General features: G+C 36.9%; 1 long non-coding RNA gene across 1 annotated transcript; it reads left to right on the top strand.

Annotated features, from left to right (window-relative positions):
- Positions 1-254: 254 nt before the first annotated feature.
- On the top strand, positions 255-24,983 carry LOC129421760 (uncharacterized). The gene is made up of 3 exons (XR_008637154.2): positions 255-750; positions 1,276-1,349; positions 24,188-24,983. It is a non-coding gene; the product is annotated as an uncharacterized lncRNA (long non-coding RNA).
- The last annotated feature ends 1,449 nt before the right edge of the window (positions 24,984-26,432 follow it).

A 26,432-nucleotide genomic window follows, 5' to 3' on the forward strand; every position in this document is an offset into this window, starting at 1 on the left:
GTTGTTACCAGAAGTGTTTTTTTACAAAATAGAGTCAATTGCCCCTCGGAAGGCATTTATTAACACCCTGGAGCCGTGTGGATTACTTCCCTGATGGATGGATGCACTTTTTTGGCCTTCGAATCTGAAGCACTACCATTATAAAACAGCCAGGACATTTTTAATATAACTCTGTGTTCGTTTGAGAAGTGATAATCATATACATTGAGGATGTCTTGAGGGTCAATAAATCATTAATTTTTGGCTGAACTGTCCCTTTAGCACAGGAACCACCTTGGAGTTCTCTCGAGTCTCACCGTGGTGTCATTTTTTCTCACTCTCGGGTCTCTTCAGCTGTGCTGTCGGGACCTCGAGAGCCATAAACTCCGGCATTGATTAGATGACTGTGTGCAGCGAGGGAAGAGATTGTTTCCGGGCGACGGAATCAACCGGGAGAGGCCGGAGAACCGAGGACGCAGCGGCATCCTGAGCTGCCCTTTGATGTGCCTGATGAATGCAGAGCAACAGGGGGTCCGAGAGAGAGAGACGGGCAGGGAGAGCTCTACCTGCTGGGGTTCTCAAAAGGATTGATTCCCTGTCGCTGCTGCCCGGATAGTCGGAAAGAAAAAGAGAAAAGCAATAGAGAAAGAGCGAGCTTAGGAGAACCAACAAAGCACGACCACTTAGTAGAGTTCACCGCTGAGCTCTGGCTTCAAGGAAATTCGCTCTTTGTTGATGTCACTAGGTGAACGGAGAGCATGCTGGGAACAGGTAACATGTAAAGAAATCTTTTAAGAGCGAACCATTACGAAGAGAGGATTTGTATTGAGTGGAGAGAAGTGGTCTGTATTTGGCCATCCTATATGGAGGTGTGGGTCAGAATACTTGAAGAGAGGACTGCACTGATCTCAGTGCTGTTGTGAGGAATAATAAACTTCCTGTTTATTTTTTTTGTCAGAAGCTCTGTCCCCTGAGACTAATCCTAAAGCAAATGTTGTTTTAATATCCCGGCCTGTTGCTGACACTTATTTATGCGTTGTACGTTTAATAAGCTTGTTCTCCTCGCTGTTCTGTCTCCATCTATTGGTGGCTTTTTACATCTCCTCGCCTGATATGGAAATTCCCTGAATGCTTCAAGTACTCTTTAAAACACAAATTTAACTCTCTTGTCCTTGTGTGTCCAATTTCAAAGTTCGGCCACAGGAGCAGTTCAGCCAAAAATGAAAACCGTCATCATTAACTGACCCTCATGTTTTTCCAAACCCATATGACTTTCTTTTTCTTCTTTCAGCACAGATGCTTTAAAGAATATGCTGGCGTTATAGGATAGAAAGGGAAATGGGGACTTTGACAGTCAAGCTCCAAAAAGGGTAAGTAAACAATACCAGGATTTCTTTCTGTAATTTGATTTAAAAGCTTCTTGCTATGCCGTGTTGAGGCCCCACAGGTGAAAACATGTATTATATAGTGAGTGTGAAACCTTTGATGGAGCAAAACATGAAAAATCCCCTCAGAGGGTAAAACTGGGATCAACGCTGGTGTTTCTACACGCAGGTCATGGTGCTCTGTTAGGAGAGAGAGAGAGAGAGAGAGAGAGAGAGAGAGAGAGAGAGAGAGAGAGGGGTCTTATGCTCTAATAACTAAGGCACGTGAGACTCAATACTGAAAGCCGAGCGGGCTGATTGAAGTGGACAGGTAGTTTCAAGGCCTCTGATAAGAAACAGTGGTCATGCAAGTTAAAAATAGTGCGCGCGTGTGTTCAAGATTCCTTGGGTGTATTTGATTTTTAAAATGTTGTGAGTTGTCTAACCAGATTTTTTAGGCAGTTTTTCGGCATCATAAAAAGAAAAGCAGCATTTTATGCTGTTTAAAGAGTAAGTAAACCCTAAACCAACTTTTTTAGTTAATGGAATGTAAGAATAGGGCTTTATTAGTGCTGTTCATTGATTTTAGTAACTTTTTAGACATTTGGATATAAAGTGTTTCAATACTATAATCTATGATGTAAAAACGTCTGCCCTCTTCAGGTTGAATGGTGGCTACTGCAGTTGAATTTTCCTATTGGATGTTGGGTCCAAAAAATACCTTGTGACGTAAGCAGGTTCAAGCTCATAGATATGCACACTAGATGTCGCCTTGGCTACGGCAGTTCATTGGACCGAATGCGTCAAACAGAGCCGCCATCTTGAAACAGGGGAACCCCGCATCAGCGTCATTGTAGGCAATAATGACCATAAATCGTCGTGAACGCGATTTTATTAGTTTTCTTTTGGTTCGTTTCAACAGTCAGACATGTATTTAGCATTTAGTCCAGGAAAAAATAAAAGTTTTGATTTTATGAAAATTTACTTTTTCTAACTGCAATGCATAGTGCTAGTAGCCCTAACATCCATACGCAGCACAAAAGTCCGGCATCGTCCATGAATTTGAAGTACAGGTGGAGATAGCAGCTTTACCTAGATACTTCCTATGACAAGACCCCTGTTCTAAGATGGTGGCGGTTTTGACGCATGCTCAGAGCCCCAAGGCGACATCTACTGTAAATATCTATGGTTCAAGCTCACCACGCTCTTGTTACGATCTCACCAAACACTTGGTACGAGCTTAGTTCATCCCCTCTATCTCTGTTGGGATTTGCCCCCTTTTCTTGCATTTTTCAAATATTGCCAGTGGGTGGAGTCGGGCTCTGGCCAGGGGTTTAGTAACGCTTTAAAGGGCACCAATTATCCGATTCATGATTTTACATTTCCTTTGGTGTGTAACTGTGTCTTACTACATTTTAACAATATGCAAAAGGTAACAAAGTAAACAATGCACATGTTACGGTACATTCACACGGGGTGTAAGCATCAGTTCATGCGTTGCCGAACTGAAGTGTGGATCCGTCAGTGCCACGTCACTGCCGTTGCTCGCGGCAGAAGTTAAACATTTCTCAACTTTTCAAGCTGCAACGCGTGCGTCAGCCAATCAGTTCGCCTTATGCAAATAACCTAGACAGAGCCAGCCAATTACGTTTATGGAAGACTGGAGCATGTATTGTGGCCAATTTGATTGACTGTTGGCCACGCTTCAGACAAGCCTTTCGTCAAGCGTTAACGCTTTCACTCCGTGTGAATGTACCGTTATCATTTCCAGCCTGATCTCACAAGAATTCATACATATTTTACAAGCTGGCTAATTTGTATGAATGCATATGAAGTTAATTGTGGAAAAACGTACGATTCTCAGCAAAAAACAACCCCGTACCCCGCACCTAACCCCAACCCCACCTAATCCAGGGACAACAGATGTAAATTAGCCTTGTGGCTATAATCAGGTCCAATTACATATTGTGCATTGTCCCGGTCAAATAAACGTAAATAAATAAACGTCACAGGGGTCAAGACAAATCGTACCAAAACTTACAAATGTGGTCGTATAAATTCATACGAATTGCCCAACTCGTAAAATTTTTTACGAATTCTCATAACATAGCGTTGTCATTTCCAACATAAATCTCTACTAACACACGGATTGTAGGAAAATGTTTATTTCCTGGGCTTGTTGACGTGGACACGATGGTCATTATCATAACTCCGCCCACTTCTGACTTACAGCCTATACATTGTCTATGTTTTTATATTTAAATAATTTACTACTGACTAAACCATCATTCAAACACGAGTTTTGTGCAGTGTAGAGTAGCGCTTGTTGTTTGTCGTTTCTTCGATCACAAATGCAGACATGGTTTTAATGTTTTAGTTTCTTTACCTTACCAATCTGTTATGTACTGCTCAAGCCGCACTGGTAAAGTTGATTGATCGGCTTGGTCATATGCATTTTCTGGATCAGATTTGGCTCATATTGATAGGTAGTAAAGACGATATAAACTCCTGTGAGTACTGCATTGTGAGCTAATCTTCAAAACATGGTAAGAAGCGTCACATATCGGATGAGGTATTCAGGCCAAACACAATGTACTAGTAAGCTGGCCAATCGGGGACACAGCGCTTTTCAGATTGATGAGCTTTGTAACATGTAGACTTTTGGGAAAGGCAGGGAAATCTGTAGCAACAAAAATGTACGGTATGTGGAAAATAATGTTTTTTTTAACCATAAACCACGCAAACACCTGGTTGGTATTATACCAAATACACAAAATATCGTTGTTTTTAGCAACAAAATAGGTGCTCTTTAAAAAAAATCCACATACAAATATAATATAAATGTACTAAATTCCTTATCACAATACCTTTAAGTCAAAAGTTCTTAATAACCATTTCCATCTTACTTTTTTATGCAAAAGAACTTTTGTTCAACAGAAGGAGACCTTAAAGGAACCTTTATTTCTGACCCTGGACCACAAAACCAGTCTTAAGTCACATGGTTATATTTGCAATAGCAAAATTATCAAAAATATAAATTTTTGTTTTATGCCAAAAAATCATTAGGTTATTATGAAAAGCTTATGTTCCATGAAGATATTTTGTAAATTTTTTACCGTAAATATATCAATAATTGTATTTTTGTTGGTGGATGCATTTGGACAACTTTAAAGGCATTTTTCTCAATTTTTCCACCCTCAGATTTCAGATTTTTTTAATAGTTGTATTTAGGCAAATATTGTAACAAACCATACATCAATGGAAAGCTTATCATATTTTCTGGACTATAAGTCACTACGGAGTACCGTATAAGTCACATCAGTCAAAAATTTGTTTTGAAGAGGAAAAAACATGTATACAGTAAGTCGCACTGGACTATAAGTCACATTTATTAAGAAAACGATTTCACAAAATCCAAGCCCAAGAACAGACATTTAATCTGTAAAGGCAAGTTTTTCAACTAAGCAATAGCAGACAGAACAGCAGGCTGAAGAGGTGTCCATACATGTTAACGTAACATTAACATTTTTTCCCCGAACACAATAGCATATTAAACATGCCTGAAAATCTGAATGGACTAAATTAACACGACAAGCCAAATCAAGTTCAAAAAGGTCCCGAAGTCATCACTGAATCCATTGAATTACATAAATACAGGAGCAGCATAGAGCAGACTATCGCGGCTATAGATGGTAATGGTTTCTCTTGGTTCATATGAATTCATTTTGACATATAAGTCGCACCTGACTAGAAGTCGAAGGACCAGCCAAACTATGAAAAAAGTCCTAAAAATACTGTATTTATTTAGTTTTTCAGATCATGCATAAATCTCATTTTCAAAAAATTGACCATTATGAATGGTTTTGTAAGAGTGCATTACTTTTTTTGGCCAAAGTCTAAAGCAACATTTTTAAAATAAATAAATGGATAACACAAAGAAGAGCATTGAACTTCCCTATAAGCTGTTTTAAGATTGTGTGCACTTTACCTTCCAATACAATTCCCTAATGCATTGCAGCCAGCGAAACATATCCAAGATGACAGATGAAGGAAATGTCTTCTAGCTATACTTATACGAGGTGAATGTTTGCTTAGTGTTTCTGCAAGGAAGTAGTTGAATTTGCTAGAATAATTGATTCTCTCAGCTAAGCAAACATCCACCTCTTTGTTCACAACTCATTTGGCTTCACGAGCTGTGAAATGCATCCTCAATATGAAAGAACAACCTGTTAAAGCGGTAGCGCTCTCCCTTGTGCTCCGAGGAGCTTTTCCATCTCAATGGTTTGTATTTTTCTTTTAATAAAACACAGTCAGCAGACAGCTTGACTGCCAACTTCAATACATCTCTCAACAGGCTATGGGTCACATGGTGTGCTTAAAAGGACTCCTGATTGGTTTCTGGTAGTTTCCATGGATACGGGTCTTGGTGCGCCATTCTGGAAAAATGTAAACATCGAGTAGGCATGGGAGAAATTATGTAGACTTCATGTGCTTCATTTTAATGGTGGTTTGATTAAGAAAGAGTGAAAGAAAGGTTAACATACTCTCTGTGTAGTTATAACTTATATTTAACTTAGCATTTTTTTATCATAGGAAAATCAAAGACATCAGTTAACAAAGACATCGTGTACTTTAGTAAAGGAATTGAAATCCCAAAGAAGTTTTTTTTTCTTTTTACCTATAAATGTAAATGTTTTAAATGTTGATCTGCTTAGTTTTATCCTAATTTGCACACTGTCTTCTAGGACTACTTTATGTATTGTTTTCAATTTTTTTCCTATTTCCTTACCATTGTCGCTTGGGGTTAGAATCACTTTCTGTTACATTTTTAGACATCCTAACCCAAACCCCAACTCTAACCCCAGCTCCAGGCAAGAATAGTTTTAAAATTGGAATTAAAACATGTAGAAACCAATACATAAAAGTACATCCTAACCCAAACCCCAAATCTAACCCCAAGCGATAATGATTTAAAAATAGAGGGAAAAAATGAGAAAACAATACATAAAATGACACGAAAAAGAAAGTCGTGCCACAGACACAAGACATTTGTGCTCAAGGCATGAAATAAAGCTGAATTTTGTGGCACACTCTTGAAACGAATGTGTTGAATTGGCACATCTTGTGTCTGGTTGGGGACAACACATCTGGTGTGTTGTCCTTGATTTGGCACATCTCTGTGTTGTTTTTGGAGCAACACACTTTGTGTTGTTTTGACACATCTTGTGTTGTCCCTTTTATTTTTTATGAACTTAAATGACACTTAATGTGTTAAAAACAACACATAATGTGTTAAATAGTTTAACACAAAGCAATGTGTTAAAATTAACACATCTAGGGTGTGTTGATTTTAACACATTGCTTTTTGTTGGGCTATTTAACACATTATGTGTTAATTTTAGCACATTATGTGTAATTTCGTGCTGATTTAGAGTTCATATAAATAAAAGGGACAACACAAGATGTGTTAAAACAACACAAAGTGTGTTGTTCTAAAAATAACACAGAGATGTGTTAAATTAAGGACAACACACTAGATGTGTTGTCCTTAACTAGACACAAGATGTGTTAATTTAACACATTCGTTTTAAGAGTGCATGGACACAAATAAATTGATCGAATTTTGTATGACTTTCCGTGAGATCATGTTGACACTGACACACAGTCTTGTTTTTATTATTATTTCTGAATCATATGATGTGCTTTTTTCACTTGTGTGCTCTTTAAATCATGAGATTCTTCAATGCTAATGTCTTTGTTTGTGTTTTGTTACATTATCTTTAGCCTTGGAGTACTTTTTAGGGAATTTAAAAGATGTGTCCGAAAGATGTGGAGAGTTTCCATGGGACACAGATGTGAGGTCAGTGATGTGTGAAGGGCGAGTGAGGACAGAAAATGAAATGTGTTTGAGAAGTGTCATGTAAGAGGAAAGAAAGAAAATGTGTGAATCGATGGGACAAGCTACATTGCACGACTGTTGAGTGAGGGAGACGCATTTAGAGCTCATTATGAGCTCAGACTAAAAATATCTGAGCTGAGACCCCACTCTCTCTCTCTCTCTCTCTCTCTCTCTCTCTCTCTCTCTCTCTCTCTCTCTCTCTCTCTCTTATTTTTTTTGTATTATTATGGGGCTATCGCTCTTAATGTGCAAATACCATAAACGTACTTACACCTTGCATGGTAAAGTGTTGGCTTCTACTTATTTTTTTAAACATGCATTCCTGGTTTTGTTGACTTGTCAGTATTTACAGTGTAATTGCAATCTTGTTTTCAATACATGACACATTAGGCATGTCAGTATTTGTCATGAATGTTGTTGTTTTTTTAAAGAGCACCTATTGTATGATTCACATTTTTACATTTCCTTTGGTGTGTAGGTGTTTATTAGCACATGTTAATATGCAAAAAGTACAAATCCCAAAGTAAACGATGATGCAAGTTATCGTCTTTTTTTGGACTACAACAAACACACAGATTTTAGGCAACAGTTTAGTTCCTGGGATTGGTGATGTAGACAAGACAGACGTTATCATAATTCCTCCCGCTTCAGACTCACAGCCTGTAAGTTAACTCCTGTTAGCATTGCATTTTGCGCAAATCTTTCAAACATGGTAAGGAGCGTCACATTTCCGGCTGACATCAGAGGTATTCAGGCCAATCACAACGTACAGATTAGCTGGCCAATCAGGGACACAGAGCTTTTCAAATCCATGCATTATAGGAAGAAAGTAAAATCTGGAGCTAAAAAATTTACAGTATGTGCAAAATGTGTTTTTTGAACCATTTTTTAGCAATGAAATAGGTGCACTTTAGATTTAGAAAATATAGAATATTAAAGAAAACTGTGAATGGAATTTTGCGTAAAAACCAAAAAAGTACACATGAATGCATGCTTTTAAAAATAAATCCCAATAAAGAGCCCTTTTGGTCTCCTATTTACAGTGTACTACAATTTGCACTAAATGCAGTCTTGCGTAATATTTATAATGCATACAGGCATCAGTCTTAATAGCATTGTAGTTTAACACATGAACAAACTTTAAATGATGCATAGTTTATGGATTGCAGATGTTTTCAGACCATGCACTTTTGTTCCTATAGAGTTCATAATAGTACCTGATACTATAGGTACATTTTAGTACTAAAGATTGCATATTAGTACATCAAATATATCATTCATAATGGTTACAAATGTATGCATATCTGTATCATATTAGATCCTTTGTCCTTTTCAGGACAGCTAGGAACCATTTTTTTGTGTGTGTATGACACTGTGTCTTTTTAAAACATTCAGTTCAGTATAGGTTAATGGAAAACATTTTTATCATCACATATCTGTAATTGTTTTGGCAAACTTCACATTTATAATAAGTTACTCATGACTGCTAATAAAAGAAAGTCCTGTGGAAAAGTCTGACTCTTTAAACCGTGAAAGGTGAAAGTAAAACAGCCACAGGACAGGAACAATTACACATGCCTTCCTTCCTGACCTTTCATTATACAGCAAGCTGAAAGCTGCTTCTATTCTCAGCCTAATACATAATCAGTAAGACCATCTTATAAATGTTTTTCTTTTCTTTTTAAAGAGAGTATTTGTGGTGCACACTAAAGTCAGGATCTGATTAAAAACTGAATATAAAATCCAAGTGTCACATGTGATAACAACATGTTTATTTTAAACAAAGAGCAGAAAATTGTAAAAGATTTTCCTCCGTGATAGATTCATAGCCCCAATCCGTTTAGTTTCCCTGTCTGCACCGTATTTCTTTCAGAGTTTCTCTACGCTCTTTTGCTTTAGTGAAAGCCGTGTTAAAACGACTCCAAATCGGCCTGTCAGAAAAAATCAATTATGATAAATTGCTTGTAAATGTGCAAATATTCATTTACATATAAATTTGACACAAACCTAATGCTGCATGCAAATGCAAACCGTTAGTGTAGTTTCATTCATCAACTATCCATCTTGATAAATAAAGCTGGAGTAAACAGGAAGTCACAGCTCCACGGCAGGAGTGATTTATTATAAAGCAAACATGCGTGTGTACAAAAAAACATCAGTTGATATGTTGACTCTGGTTTATCTTAAACCACTAAAGAAATGATATAAAAGTCATACATTTTCAGGGTAGAATAAAATTCATTCCCTGCCTGACATTTTTGAAAAGTTGCCTGTTAGCATTTTTTTTGTGATTTTCACAAAAGTTTCACAAAAGCTTTTCAGGAAAATTTTCTTCTAAAAATATCTAAACATAGAAATATATCAAACGAAAGAACAGACCCTCTGTTTTGAAACAAACAAAACGGGGAAAGAACGTTTCATCCTACCTATATTTTATCTTAAAAACTCTTAAATATGGGTATTTTTCTTTAAAAATACAGTTTTATTTGCAAAAAGCTGAATAATTGCATTTTTGTGAAGGTATTTTGTTAGAGATCAGATTTAGAATGATTATCAAAACATTCACAGAGTTTAAAATTAGTAAATAACGTTTGGTTTCAGTTTTTTTATAAATTGCGTAAGTGCGGTATTGCAGACTAACATAAAAGTTCACCAGGAACACGTTTTTATGCAAAATGTTTCTTTCTTAATTGACGAGATAACTCGTCAATGGCGGGGAAAATGATAATGTCTCAGATTTGTGCAAACAGCAATCCAGTGAAGTGTTATTGGTCGCTGTTACAATCCCAGATGGCATTTTAGGGGTATGTGAAGTAACAATATGAAATTATTGAAGTTTTATTTTTGGTGAGTGTATGGGAGCCAACGACAAAGACAATAAAAATAGTGGGCAAAAACTGTGAAATTTATTTAAAGTGTTCAATGGTGTGACAAGGTGATAAGGGTGATAATATTTACAAGAAACAAATAACAAAGACACAAAAGGGTAAGGGTCACGAAAAGAAAGAAATAATCGAAACAAAACCGTTCTAACTAAAGTTTAGCCCTCTAACCTACGCTACAAAGGAAAAGGTAATAAGATAAATCTTCAGCATCACACAACTCCCTAACTAACCTACACTACCGACCCAAACACAAAACGTACAGAGGATGGCACATGCTCCTAACCAAGTGTCTCTAATACAGTAATATTAACCTACGTGTTGCACAATGTATGTCACATGACGTACTTACCTGTCCACTTTCCCCAATATTAACAAAGTCACACACAACAGAGCGAATGAACACTAACGTACAGTTAGTACCGCAGAACAAACTGGGAACGAACAGTCTGACATACAAACGAGAAACAAAACAGCAAATGAGTAAACAAACAGGTTATTAAACAGCAACAAGGTTTTTTAAACAGTAACAAGCGAACTGGCATGACTGAACAGCGGTGGGTTTAAATAGGCGGGATCGGGTGTTGATTGGTGGATCGACGAGTGACGTCACACAGGATAATTTAGATTGACAGGAAAGGTGTCCAATGGCCGGGATTTGAGAAGACTGACAGTGGAGAAAAGAGAGAAAACAAAAAACACCACAGAAACAGTCGCAGGGATTTTGTAGGATTGTTGCAAATTAATTTTATAGATTTATGCTCTTATTGTATGTGTGCATTTCGGTTTTTATTTCTACTGAAGGAATGCGAGGAACCAATGGAGACTCACTTATGCCTCCTGAAGAGATATGAAGAGCAAACTCTGAGCAATCCAGGGATATCCGCCTTCATTGTTTGACATGTATGAATGCTGAGTTTAAAGTTATTTTGTTTGTAATGATCCTCAGGCAGTTGAGAGCTCATCTGGCCAGCTTTCTATTTCATATTCCCCAGTTCCATATGGGCCTACAGCAAAGACATAACTAAAACCATCACCTTTCAAATCCCGCATACACATACAGGATATAAAAAGACAGTGTATAAAAACATTATGGAAATAAGTTAAATCAAATGTGATGCATCGGAAATGGAATGCATTATAAATGCAATTTAAATTTAAATGGCAATATTTCCAAAGGCCTCTCATCTGCACGGTGAAGCCATTTCAGACTGATTATCTATTTAATGGCACAGCTAAAGAGACCTTAACGCAAAAGAGTGCTCTCTTTGTGAAGTGGATGTGTGCACGACGCTTCAAAGAGTACCTTTGTGACACACAGACATAATATAATGGTGACAATAGACGGAGAAACAGATTCACACTGGTGTGTGTGTGCGTGCTGACTGCTTATTTGTGGATCAGTGAAGTTGTTTCTAATGCACCTGTGGGGCAAGAAAGCAAACCGAGTCTCTGCTGACACAGGTTAAAACAGAAATGGGTTTATTTTTAACTTACACTGCAAGTTTTAGATGTTACTGTGTGGTTCCAGAACTTAGCTTATAATGGGGGTCCAAAATGGTTTTGAAGATAGCATTCAAAGCATGTTTGTGTCTTTTACACAGCCAAAAAAATCGAATAAAAAGTGCATCCTCTAGTGCAGGAGTTTTCAAACTGTGGGAAAAATTGCACTAAGTAACTAATGACAAGGAAGAGCGATGATTAAGTAATGTTGATATTACATTTCGTTAATAAAATGATGTTGCTTCAATAACGAACATTTGCTGAAATGTAATACCATGTATGAAATGATAAATCCCCATAATTTAACATTGCCACATGTATAGCTATGGCACATTAAAATGAGATATTATCAAGATACCACATCAGAACAAATTAAGTTTGGTAGCAAACATCTACTGAGAAATCCATCAGATGCACAATAAAGCTCAATCAGTTTGTGGTTTACGTCTGAATAAAACTCAGCTGCCGAAATAAAACTCTCCAGGGTTTCAGATTCTAAAGCCATAAGACACAGAATCAAATGAAGCTACGACAATGAGTCGATAGATCATTTCCTTTGACAATAAAACTAGTGTGTACTATGTGAAGGTTGAGATAACTTTCATGTGCTTTAATAAGTTCTTGGTTCACATGGGTCAAGTTTTATTAAGAGGGTCCTGCCCCCTGGGTTTTGGACCACACAGTGCGTCAGTGGTGCTCAATCTGTGACTGGGCCTATCTGTATTATAGTTTTGTACCAGAAGCCAAAGAACAGATGTTGGACAAAGATTCCCAAGCAATACACACATTTATGTCATCTGGAAGGGGGTTTATATGAAGGGCAAAGACGTTACAAGTACAAGCAGTAGAAATTGGTTTGCTTAAAAATCTCAGACTTTAAAAAAAATCCTGTTATGATTTCTTATGCTTGTTTGTGTAAATGATATAAAACTCAGCATATGGTGTCTAGGCCAGAATCATTTAGCTAAAAAAACTTCATAATTAAAAAAACATTCTTACTTTTTTAGGTGTAATGCAAGTTGGTTTAATACATTGAGGGACAAATCATGTAAAATCTGACTTTTTTCATGTTTAATTGCTATAAATGGGTCCCCAGTGCTTCCACCAACCTAGAAAATGTGAAAAAGATCAACCCAGTAACTTAGTTTTGGTAAACCATTCTCTGCAAACATGTGAAAAAAAAGCTAATTGAAAATTGGCTCCCCTTGTGATGTCAGAATGGGATAATACCGCCTCTTAATCTGTACTATCCAACCACAACATTGACATTTAGTGCAGAGATCAGCTCATTTGCATTTTAAAGGACACACCCAAAAATGACACATTTTTGCTCACACCTACAAAGTGGCAATTTTAACATGTTGTAATAAATTATCTATGGGGTATTTTGAACTAAAACTTCACACTTACTCTGGGGACACCAAAGATTTATTTGACATCTTATAAAAGTCTTGTGAAATTTCCTCTTTAAAGATTATTTATTTGAACACAGTGTACCCAATGCAAAGCAACATAAACACTTATTAACCACATAGTAACTTCTTGGGAACCATCCAAAGCTTGGAAACAACTTAGCATTGTGTCAGCAAGAGTTACAGAGGCAAGCAACATTTTTTTATTCCAGAACCGTCAATGGAAATATGGATGGAACACACACACACACACACACACACACACACACACACACACACGTTACCTGGTTGCCTTAATAATTTGAGTTAATTTAACTTAAAAATATTAGTTAAAATTAAAAATTAAAGGGGCCATGGCACAAGACTTTTTTAAGATGTCTAATAAATCTTTGGTGTCCCCAGAGCACATATGTGAAGTTTTAGCTCAAAATACCCCATAGATAATTTATTATAACATGTTAAAATTGCCACTTTGTAGGTGTGAGCAAAAATGTGCCATTTTGGGTGTGTCCTTTTAAATGCAAATGAGCGGTTTGTTGCAATTAAAACTCAATTGTGCTGTGAATTATTTTCTCTCTCTCCTTTTCTCTTCACTAAGGGGCTGTTTACACTTGGTATTAAGATGTGTTTTCATCGATCGGATCACAAGTGGACAAGAGAGACACATTACGTTTACACCTGGTATTTAAATCCGTCTCTTTTTTCCACTTTCGACCGCTTCTGTCCTGAATACTATGAGGGGGTGGTCTGTGAGACGGTGGGCGAGTCTCTCTGCTGTCATTCAAACCCGAGCGGGAGTAATTATGAGTTTATATGGACGCAAACTAATATTATGTCGGAGTCAACTGCTTGTTTAGCAAGTAAACATGCTGCACAGTGTTTTGTATGTGTGTTTGTTAGAGCTTTCTCTGAATTTTCAGCGCAATTGATGAAATAGGATTGCGCAACTTTCACACGCTTTCAAAACGAAACTACGGAGATCAGCCGCTTTAGTTTTATCAATGAAAGGCTAAAAATAGCGCTGTTCACGCCAAAAGTCAAAAAAATATGTAAAACTTGTGTTTAATACCTCAGATTAGATAAATGGGCGGAGAGAAGGCGGTCGCATGTGGCTGTTCGAACACATTCAACCACATGTGCGTTCCGCAACTCCAAAGCGATCCGATCGAAAGTGGTTTCGACTACCTCTAAATGTGGTTGAAAGTGGTTGAAAGTGGACGAGCTCAAAACGTTTTGAACACCGTTTACACCTGGCATTAACGTCATCCACTTGTGATCTACGAAAACGCATGTCAACGCCAAGTGTAAACAGCCTCTAAATGGCAGTGCTGTGATTGGATAGTGCAGATTAAGGGGCAATATGACATCATAAGGAAAGACAAATTTCAACCTATTTTCTCATGTGCTTGGAGAGAATGGTTTACCAGAACTGGCTGATCTTTTTCACATTTTCTAGGTTGATAGAAGCACTGGGGACCCAATCATAGTACTTAAACATGGAAATAGTCAGATTTTCATGCCATGGCCCCTTTAAGACAACCTAATAACTTACTTTAAGTTGAACCCACAATTTTTTATTTACAGTGTATTTAACCAGTTTTTGTATTCTTTGTCATTGTATAAATGAAATATATGTAAAATCAAATACTGAAATACCTTACAGTAAGAGATCATAATCACCCAGCAAGCAATTACCGTCATTTAACCATCTAGGTAAACTAGACACAATATAGGGCCAGATTTACTAACAGCTTGCGCCAGTGCAAACCATCATTTTGACGTTAAAAAGCATTGTCGGGATTTACTAAAAATGCACAGTGGATAATTACACAGCAAAATCAACTCAGCTGGGTATACATATTGTCCCAATCTTACAGAGAGTTAGAAAGTAACTATGAAGCAGAGTTAAAAGCTGCAATCTGTAACTTTATCCTCTCTCTCACCATCTCTGTTTGAAACCTAAAATTGCATTTTACATCTTACTTGTAGAGTCATTTTCTTAACTTGTGTTTAGATGTTGGCAGTTTCATTTAAAGTCACCATTATTGTGATCAGTGTTTGTTTTAGTTGGCATTGACTCTTGGTTTTTATCTAACTGTAATAACTTAGTGTGTTTAAGACATGTTTGTTATGGCAAAGAATATACAATAGTAAAGTTTTATAGTGGTGGCTAATACATGAAGTCTAAACATCATTATCTAGAAATTTGATGTGTTGTGTCTACTCACTTATCAGAAGTGTCATTGCTGTTAACGTGATATAGTTTGTGATCCAGCTTTATCATAGCAGTTTGTCATTCTGAACAATTTTGAAAAACTGACACTTAAAATTAACCACGGTGTAATGTAGACACTCAAACATCAAGAATCAGAGCATGAATCACAATCATGGTGACAATAAAATAAAAAGCTTCATGCTGCAATGCATGCTGGGTATAAACAAATTACAAATCTCATCAAGAACTCCCAGAATGCACTGTGGCATGAATAAATAATGAACTTTTTACCATTTTCTTTGTCACCATTATTGCGATTCATACTCTGATTCTTGATGATTGTGTGTATAATTAGTAGGGGTGACCCCGAATAGTCGAAGATTCGATGCATCGATAGGAGAAGCCTGATTCGACTACCAATCTCACAGTCGAATCGTCGCAGATGTGTTATGAAATGAGGATCCTTTAATTTTGGCCATATGGGTGCACACATTATCTGATTTCACATAACAGCTTTCTCCCAATATATTAATATACAGCATATTATTATAATTCTGCAAATAATATGTGAAGTATCAGCTTTCAATAAATATTTTTAAAATGCGTTAATAAATCCAGCAACCCCTGTGACCGGGCTACACGTCCATAAGAGGTTCCTGTGTTAATAAACCATTGCCTCTTTGTTTTTACATTTAAAAGAAAAAGCTGGCAATTTTGGCTATACGTTCATTCTTTTAATAATTTCTTTATTTTATTTATAAATCACTTTGGGTTATCTGATTTATCTATTTGGCTTGTGTTTTGTTTCCGTGCTCTTCATGCATTTTGCACATTTGTTCTGCACTTTGTTACTTCTGACCTTATTTTATAAAAAAATTTTTTTTATTATAAACGTAAATTCTGATCTAATTTAAGTCTGTACATTTTGGATTGTTTTTCGTTCTATCGATGTTGTGCTATTGCGTTCTGGCCATGTTTGCGCATGCAATTTAGCCGAACGTGCTAGGTGCTCTTCGTCTCATATTTAGAAGTTCATCAAACTAAACATTAAAAAACGGATGTTTTCGACGGGTATAAGTTTTTAAAATGTATTTAGAACATAGTGGTTATCTTGTCAAAAGGAAAACTACAAAACAGGTAAGCCGTTTCTTTAAATTTCGGTGATGAAACGGAAAATATCTGCACCGAACCTATATTTATGCCTGACACGACGGTCTTTCTTGTGATTTAATATTCGCGTCGGTGTTCACTTTCAAATGATAGAAAAGAGATTCCTGAAATAAATAATATCATCAGTTGTTTCTGTATCTAAAGTGAATGGAGATGATCAAAGTGAAAGCAAGCAGGTATTTCTGTGTTAAATAATAACGCGTAGTGTCTATAAAATCATTAATTTCAGTGTTTTTATGAATTGTATATAAAGCTTAGTTTTTATAATTTGCAGTAACAATCACAAATTATTTGTCATTTCTCATTTGTCGTTTTTTTGGTCATGACTGCTTTGACGCGCTTAATCTCCAAGTTAAATAAAAACACTGAATTAGCCGACGTTTCCAAGGCAGGATCACCTTTGTTATATTTTTAGGTTTAGTTATCAAAATGTTTTTTTTTGTGTGATGTTCTGTAGATCGTGGCTTTAAAGTGTTATGAGGAATAATTAAACAAATGTAGCCTTACATTTTACCTCAAAAATATATAAATGCATCGTCAGTTTTGTCTTCGTTCATCACTTGAAAGACAGTTTTGGTCACTTAATCAGAAACTTGTTTATGTGTGCTGCTTGTGAAAGAAACTAAAAGTTATCAATTTGTACCTGGTCTGACCCCCTCCCAACCCATGCACACACACACACACACACACACACACACACACACACACATAGATGATTCGACTATCGGTCGACTATGAAAAGATTCGACAATTCTGATTCAAATATGTAAATCCAGCCCTAATAATTAGCAAAGCGCTTAATTTTTTATGAGCACAGTCTTTCAAAATCCTTTAGAATGATAAAAATGCTATGAGTTGTGGACATTATACTGTAGTAGCACATGATTAACAGAAATTGATGCTTCTGATGAGCGAGAAAACACTAAATTAATAAATCAGATTTTTACATTATGACATTAGCCTTCGTATTAACCATCACCATTGATTTACACTATTGTATTTTTTTGCTATGATAATCATGTCTTTAACACACTACATTACAGCAGCTAGAAAAAAGTAACAAGCTAACATTCAATAGTCAAGTCGACTAAAACAAACACTGATCACAATAATGGTGACTTTAAATGAAACAAAACCAATGTCTAAACCTCAGTTAAAAAAATTATTCTACAAGATGTAAAAGGCAATTTTTGGTTTCAAACAGAGATTGTGATAGAGAGAATAAAATTACTGATTGCAACTTTTAACTCCGCTTCAGAGTTACTTTTTAAATCTCTGTAAGATTGGGACAATATGTACACCCAGCAAAGCTGATGCAACTCTGGGGGTTTTGCTGTGTAGCACTGAAAATGTGTGGTCTAGCTTCTTACACCCTGAGGCTATTTTGGGGATTTTCGCCTGGATTTGGCCTACCCAATTTCAAAAGGTTCCCATACCCACATGCAGAGGTTTACATACAAAAGTTTGGTATCATTTTACAGGAAACCCTTTGAAATTACATAAAAACACTGTTGAAAGTGGTAAACATGGTTGTATGTGTTGTCAGTCCTCTAATAAACACAAAAATAAATAGGCGCTTTTTGATGTTTTTCTTTCTTCTGAAGTCTGTATTTAAAGTGTATAACTCTGGCCCTGGGTGCTCCAGCAACCTACAGACAGTTTTGTTTGATTTCTATCATAATCGATGCAAAAGTTATTTTACTCCAACTGAAGAGAGGAATAATACTCTTTTTGTATTCAATTTCTGCCTAAAATCATTTGAAGTGTCCCCATAAACACACACCATACAGTGGAATAAATGCAATATCTTTATATCATTTTACAGAAAACCCTTTGAAGTTACATAAAAAGCTGCTGTTTTTAATGTTGTAAACACTGTCTTTGAAAGTGGATAACTCTGGTTCTGTGTGCTCTAGCAGACTGCAGACAGTCCTGGATGTTAGCAGCAGCAGACTGTAAAGACCCAAAAAAGAATGATCTCTTTAGCATGTCGAATTCAAAAGTGATTCATATTTTACTGAAGGGTGTGAAAATACAATTTTCTTTTAAAAATACTTTTTTTGTTTTGCACATATATATAATAAATAGCAAGGAACTATTCATGCACACAACCAAAGAAAATGCTGTGAATGGATAAAAGATGATGTAGCATTTGTGGCTATATGTGCTATCTGAGGCAGTTTAAACTCAAGTTTCACATGCGTTTTACAAAAGACCATTTTTTACCTCATCATTCATTCGACGATTGTTGGATATGTGATGATAATAGAACAAAAATAACGATGTAGAATGAGAGCTTTCATTTGATATAAGACTTGTCCATGTTTGTCATACTTGAATATGTGTTACTGGGGTCCATGAAAGACCATTAAATATTAAAAGAGTATTTTATATTAAGTCATAATAAGTAATTTTGGACCTGGGACAGGATCCTATAGGGTTTAAGAGGCTAGTTATTTTTGCGACTGACCTTATTGCATAGCATTTCTAGAAGTTTCCTTTCAGACGCAAAATTTTTGGGAAGAGATCATATAAATGATTCACGCTACGCTAATAATGTTTGCTAATTTACTAATGTTTGCGTGTGTCATGACTGGTATCTGTGCCATTATTTAACGCAGAAAAAAGCATGTCTGAAATTACTTTACACTTAAAATAGCCGCAATTATTGCTAAAAAAGAGGCATCACAGAGAGCAGAGACTGCGTAGAAGATTGTTTTAACATTTTTTGTTTTTGTCCTCCAGTTCTTTTCAGTGTCCTACAGCTTTGTTAACTGGGATTAAACACCTCAAATTTTCCGCTGCGATGTCCGTAGTGCTAAACTCAAGATCAGATCTTCTTATTTGCGACACTGAACTAATTTGCGCTGCTGTAAGTAGATTGCTTTGGTCATTATGGAAATCATCTGTTGCGGCTGTGTTATTTAATTTGCACGTTTTTAGTAAATAAGATATTGCCAATCCCATCAACGCTTTTTTGGAAGTGCACTCTCATGCTAATTTTCTCCATTTAGTAAATCTGGTCCATAGTACGCTCATGAGTAACCACTTCTATCCAAAATAAACATGATATGATGTATGATATTCCATCATGTAAACAAAATTAACAGCTGCATTTACATGGACAACTGTAATCAGTTTAAATGTTCAAATGTTCCATGTAAACACCTCGATCGGAATAAAAAGAATCAAACCGGGATCAAAATCGAATCAGGTTTTGTCATTCAACAAATAATTTTTTTTTGCACGACCCACTGTATCCCAAAAGGGTTACCCACAAGAGGTCCTGCCCCACAGTTTAAAAACCCTGATCTAGTTCACAGATTTTTTACGTACACCCCCCTCTCCCCAACACTCATCGAGTCTGTTCTAATGTGTTGGAAAAATGTGTCCCGTTTGTACGGTGTGTCTCTGTTGACCCGGTGGTGACTAATGGCACGTCAAGCCCTGCTCCAGCAGAACAAAAGCCGTCCGTATCGCTCTCGAGGCCCAAGGCGCCTGCACTTGTTGGGTTACAGCATTTCAAAGGGCTTCAGTGTGCAACGCGCGGCTGCTCTAAATTCACTCTCGGCCGTATATAACACGCTCGTATGAAAGGGCTGTCAGAGAAACCACTGCATGTGAAATAAACACTTCTTGACCACTGGCTTCCCCAAACATCAATCAAGGCTACACCGATCACCCCATCTGAAGGGTTCGTAACCCCCCGTGACACGCACACAAGCTTACATGTGAGAAGAGGAAAGAAAAGCGTTACACGCTGAGCATTAAGCGTTGGTGTAATTACATCGCTGCGTTTGAGAGATGAACTCCAGTTAATTAGCAGAGGACCTGAGCCAGCTTTATTTCTGCTTACATTCACTCTACCGTGATGCTCCTCCATAAGGGCTCATTCATCATGTTACGGATGTGTTAATAGCAGCTTAGAATAATAAAATAAAAGCTTTTCCTTCTTCCGAGGTGCCGTATTACACACACAGAGTCAAATAAAACGAACTTCATTAGGGCCACTGAACTGGAATGAGTATCACTGCATATGATGCTATTTATGTCAGCCCGGATGGGCATGTAGTATGCACTGCCAACTTTCTGTGGAAGATAAATGATTATTGTTATATCTCACATGGGCAGGAAACTTTAAGATGTTACACAAAGCCATTCCTGAAGCTTATTTAAGCCATGAAAAGCAGATATTGTGCTCAGGAGCGTTGAGGAGCTACTATACAAAATATCACTGCTTTTACAGTTTAATGGAAGAACTTTAGTGTTTATTGTATTTTTTTGCATAGTTGGGGTTAACACATTTCAAAGTTGTTAGGATATTATCATTTCAGTAGCATTGCAGCAGCTTTGATATTTATCAAGTTTTCCTGGGGTTTTTTTTTTCAAGCCAGTGGTGTTGCAATGATAAAACACTACTTCAATGAATGCAATATCATCGATGAATGCAATACCATCACTAACTACGTGCCGGATCCGCACCGGAGCTGCAGACTTCGGCGGGGTTCCGGTGCAGATCTGGCCCGGAATCGTCTGCTGTGTTGATGTATTCTATATATTTTTGTTATTATCGACCTATTGCTAAGCCCCGCTCCCCTTAGTTACTGCTCCCAAACAAACACATGATTGCTAGCTATATTTCATCGGGAGCTTTCAGTTTGAAATTATACGTTTTCACACAATTAACTTTATATGAATTTATACAAATTTACCAGTATATACTGTCTGATTCCCTGCATGGACTTTGTATAATCTTTGTGTAGCAAAATATCCGTTGAAATGCAGTTTTATTCCATCACCCTGTTTGTGATTGTTGTTTTATGCCAAATAAATTCTGCTCATTACAGAAAGTTAGTCTGTAAATAACCTTTTAGGTCAAAGGACTTTTTTACCTTTTAACTCTTTCCCCACCATTGACGAGTATCTCGTCAATTAAAAAAAAACATTTGCATAAAAAACGTGTTCCTGATGAGGTTTTATGTTAATCTGTAATACTGCTAGATTGCGCACTTACCCGATTTATAAAAAACTGTAGCAAAAAAAATTTAAACTCTGTGTATGTTTTGATAATCATTCTGAATCTGATTTCTAACAAAATTGCTTCACAAAAATGCAGTTATTTCAGCTTTTTGCTAATTTTTTTTTTTTTTTTTAGATAAATACCCATATTTTAAAGTTTATAAGCAGAAAAAAATATAGATAGGATGAAACGTTTTTTTTTTTTATTGTTTGTTTGAAAGCAGAGGGTCTGTTCTTTCATTTGATATACTTGTATGTTTATATATTTTTAGAAGTAAAATTTCCTGGAAGGCATTTTGTAAAACTTTGCTGGCGGGCAACTTTTCAAAAAGTGGCTGGTGGGGTATGAGTTAATAGTCCATAGGACCTTTTACCACTACAAATACCCTTTGTGCAACAGAAAGGTTCTTTATGAAACCATACAGGCCTGACATGAACCAATTTAGAAATCTTTATTTTGTGTATCAACTTGTGTACAAGCTGTAGTGTCATGAGTATTAATCGCTTGCAGATTTCATGTTGGCTCTTCTTGAACCCTGGATAGCCGGACCGAAGCATGTGTTACCGACCATCAGGTTGTCCATGCTGAGGGCTCTAGCGTTTACCGTATTCTCTTGTTGTTTTGAGGTACGAGGCAGCAGTTGTCGCTGTGATTTATAGTGATTACCTCAACGACAGGCGTGCCGTGGAGCGGAAGGGCTCTGAGATTAACGAGTGCGGTGATAAAAGTGCAAGCGAGTAGCGCGTTCGCCGCTTAATAGCTCCTGAAATGAGGCGCCCCGCCACGCCGCGCCTCCCGGCCCTCCCCGCGGGATTTCATTACTTTAAGACAAATGGATGGATTTGGTGTGAAGTGGGGTTGGAGATACAGAGAGTAGAGATGGTTTGTAATTACCCTAATCAGAGGGGGTGCATCTCGAAGTGTCAAAAACATGTGCTGAGGTCATAGCAGGAGGATGGAACGGTCAAACTTTACAAATAAGTCTAACACAGCTTATAGGTCAATACAGAGCACAACAGTAATGTATATGAAGAGTTTGGATCCAGAACGCAATAAATCTATTTCGATTCATTTTGGTAAAAATTGGTTTTCTATACCAAGAAAGTGACAAGATGAAAACCATTATTTTCTGTTACAAACTTTCACATAGCATCATTAGCTTATAATAACATTAAAAATTTAAATCAAAACACTTACTTTGTCATATTAAGAAAAATGTGATTGCTGCTGTTATACTTGGGACGTCGTGACTCAACTTTTTTGACAGTGATTTGGTCCTGCTTGATTTTCGTTGACCCCGAAGAAAAAAATGGAAAGTTTTTCATAAGATCCCCTGGGGTCAGTGTGTTAGCATGACAAAAGTTTCATGCTGTCGCGTAAAAACATTTTTTCTTCACCCGAGTGCATCTCGCGTAAATTATTAGATTTTGATGGGCTACGTTTCTTCCCCATCACAGGTTTATCAATGCCATCAAAGTATTATTTTGTTTTCTGTGTGTTTGTTGATCACGAAGTACAAAGTAGATGAGGAAAACTAGGATTCAGTGTGTATTTAATGCGCCACCATTGTTGTTTACAAAGTGCGTGGAATGGTGCGCTGTGATTGGTTGAGTGGATTTATTGCATTCTGTAGAGAAGGAGAACTGGCATTTATCGCGTTTGGGGAAAAAAAGTGAGAAAAGGTGACAGAATAAGACGGCGGATATCAGATTTATCATAAAATTTCAAATGTACTTTTTAAACGGACCTGATACAATACTGATTTTGGCGATAACAAAAAAAATGTAATACCGTTTATCGCGTTTTGGAAACAAACTTTTCATATGTACTGTGTTTATACAGACTGGATGATAGTGCCATATTTTAACTCTGACTTTATTTTTTTCCTCACAAATATGCAAGACTTCATTAACACTTTCTACCCAGTCTCATGGTGTGTAAAAATTGTGCAATACATACGCCAAATTCCACTTTGGCGTGCATATGATATGTCAGTCCTTCCCATTCACTTAAACGGCGCATCTTTTTTTGTCGTTTTATTTATCGGTTTCTCAATTTTTTTGCTTTTTTACCATTTTCGCTTGGGTTTAGGGTTAGATTTGAGATTTGCTTAAGGAGGTTGTTCAATATTAAGGTTTCTCCATGTTTTTGTCTATATTTAGACCATGGTAGCTTGGAGTTGGGGTTAGAATTGGGGTTTGGGTTAGGATGTCATTTTTATATAACAAAAAGTTGTTCTTACCCTAAACCCAAGCGAAAATGGTAAAAAATTGAAAAAAAAATTGAGGAACCAATAAATAAAATGACAAAAAAGATGCGCCGTTTAAGTGAATGGAAAGGACTGGCTAAGTTAAATTATGAAATTTACATGAACTAAGATTAAAAATGCTGTAGAAATATTGTTTATGGAAACTTATGCATTAACAAATGTTAATAAATACAACCAAGACTTCATCCATGTGAATATGCTAATAAAAAAAAATGTAAGTAAATATTTGAGCAAAGAAATGATCTCTGCATAGAAGGGGCATTCATGTTGGGGTTTATTGTGGCTAATGACTAAATCCTCCAGTCTGTTATTGAGGATCAGAGCTCTCTTTGTACAACCAAAATAGCTGCGTGTAGGTCTGCTAATAAAAAAGTTTTAAAGGAAATTCTAATACTTCCCATTTGTACCCTCTTTTCTAATCTGGGCTTTAAATGCTTCCGATGGACTCTAATTGTTTTTATTCTTCTTAAACAGGTGCTCAAAGTCTTTCAGTGGTCTCGGTAAGAAAAAAACAGAGAGGATGATGGGATTTAATGATCCACACCAGCGAACAAAGCACAGCTTTGCACAAAAGAAGAAACCTCTGGCTGGGTTCCAAGGCCACAGTCAATGGCACAAAAATACGTATGTTCTGATGTCCTTTAAGAAACCTAAAAAAAAAAAACATTTGGAATGGTTGGGCAATGTGTTGGAAAGTCTCCTTGTGCCAAACATTTTGATCTCCAGAATCGTCCCCTTGCCATTCCTCAGCACACTGAATGGAAGTTTTTAATCCCATGGAGATTTTCCTGCGTGTTAGTGGGTCCTTTCATAAAGAGCTCACTCGTTCCCTTTCCTTGCCGACTCGTACAGGGCTCTCTCTGTGTCTGCTGGAGTTTTGAGGGCCGTTTCTCCCCTGTAAGCCTTTGAGGAGCTTGGCCTTTGAAGTCCCGCACTCCACTGATGGCTTCACCAATAGCCGCGCTTTGAATGCCTTGAATTAATGGTTCCCAAAGAGAGATGGAGAGACCTACAGCAGAAGATGAGTAGACCCAAAAACCCACTCACTGTACACCTGTGACCTTCTGTAACCCCAGATGTCCTAATGCTAATTTCACATGTTTAATGTATGGTGTTTTCTGCAGATTCTCTACAGCTTTAAACTGTGAAACCAAATCAAGAACATGGAATTATTTTCTAATTTGGCATGAAAAGAAACAAAATGTGCATGAAGAAACATCATCTTGAATTAAAAATGTTGTGTTACTATTAAAGAAGTGCTTGGCGTGAGGTAAATTCACTCTGATCTCTTCAAACACGCAGTTTAAACACCGATTCTGAAAATTTCACATCTGATTCTTCTAACATTGTATTTATTTATTGTATGTATTTATTTTTTTTCTGACTTAACCAAGAAAAACAGATTGTTATTGTGATATAAGCTGATAAAATTGAATAGCTTTATTGATTTTAATATATTGTATGTATAAAAATTTGCATCGGAGGTTATAATTATTTTTTACATTAAAATGATTTCGTAAACATTGTCATCACTGTGCAATATAATCTATACAATTTCTTCCATATTCATTTAAGTTCCTCTCTTAAACCAGTTTAGGTTGGCCATTCGTGCCAGTTCCGCCAGACACGTCCCAAACAGGATTTCGGGGGCGTTCTCCGGAAGTCATGTTTACAAATTACAAAGAACCAATTTTTTTTCGACGTTAAATAATGGCGCAAATACCAGTCATAACACACGCGCAAACATTAGTAAAAACGTGTTGTGTAAATCGTCTAAATACTTTCCTCCCAAAAAATTGGCGTCTGAAAGGGAAACTCCAAGAAATGCATATGCAATAAGGTCAGTCGCAAAAATAACTAGACCACACATTTTCAGCGCTAATTATCCAGTGCATGTCTTTAGTAAATCCCGACAGTCGTTATTTAACAACAAAATGGTGCAAGCTGTTAGGAAACCTTTCCCTATGTGTGATACTCGTAACTCTTTCCCCGCCATTGACGAGTTATCTCGTCAATTAAGAGAAAACATTTGCATAAAAATAGTATTCCTGACTTTTCAAAAAATGGTTGGAGGGGAAAGAGTTTTTGCCATCTGAGTTTACCTATAACCCATAAGTAAACCTTTTTACTGATAGCTGCCCAGTGCTACTGGTGTGCATGTGTTCACATTTCAGGCGTGTGATCGCTACTCATTGGAATGGGTTAAATGCTGAGGTCACAATTCATGTCTGTCACACATTCATATGGTCATTTTCTGGTTAGTTTAAACTAACGGTTTGGTTTGTCCATATTTGACACATTGACATGGTACCATAACAGTATATCTTGTTAGAGGATTTTCCTGCTGTCTTTCACTTTTCTGCTACTGAAGGTGAAAGATGTGCACCAGTAAAGAGTCCATGAAAGAGAATTAGACACATTTCCAGTCTGGTAATACAGTTTGAAAATTACTCTGTCACACAACCGTGTGCCTGAACGCTAATTGGACGATCAATCCCTCTGAAACTGTGGCCATCCAGAAGTCGATCTGATGTGATGACTTGCAGTCACTGACAGCTCCTTACGCTTTAAGGAAATTTATCCATATACATCATCCTGACCAGGAAAAGTGCTTTAATTTATTCTTTAAGATTTAGCGCCTGGAGTCAGCTGCTCTGTTTGAATCAGTTGTTTATATAAATCCCTGAAACTATTCTGATGTGGTCCAGGTGGCCATGTT

This window comes from Misgurnus anguillicaudatus, chromosome 16 (assembly GCF_027580225.2).
Source record: "Misgurnus anguillicaudatus chromosome 16, ASM2758022v2, whole genome shotgun sequence".
Lineage (NCBI taxonomy): Eukaryota > Metazoa > Chordata > Actinopteri > Cypriniformes > Cobitidae > Misgurnus > Misgurnus anguillicaudatus.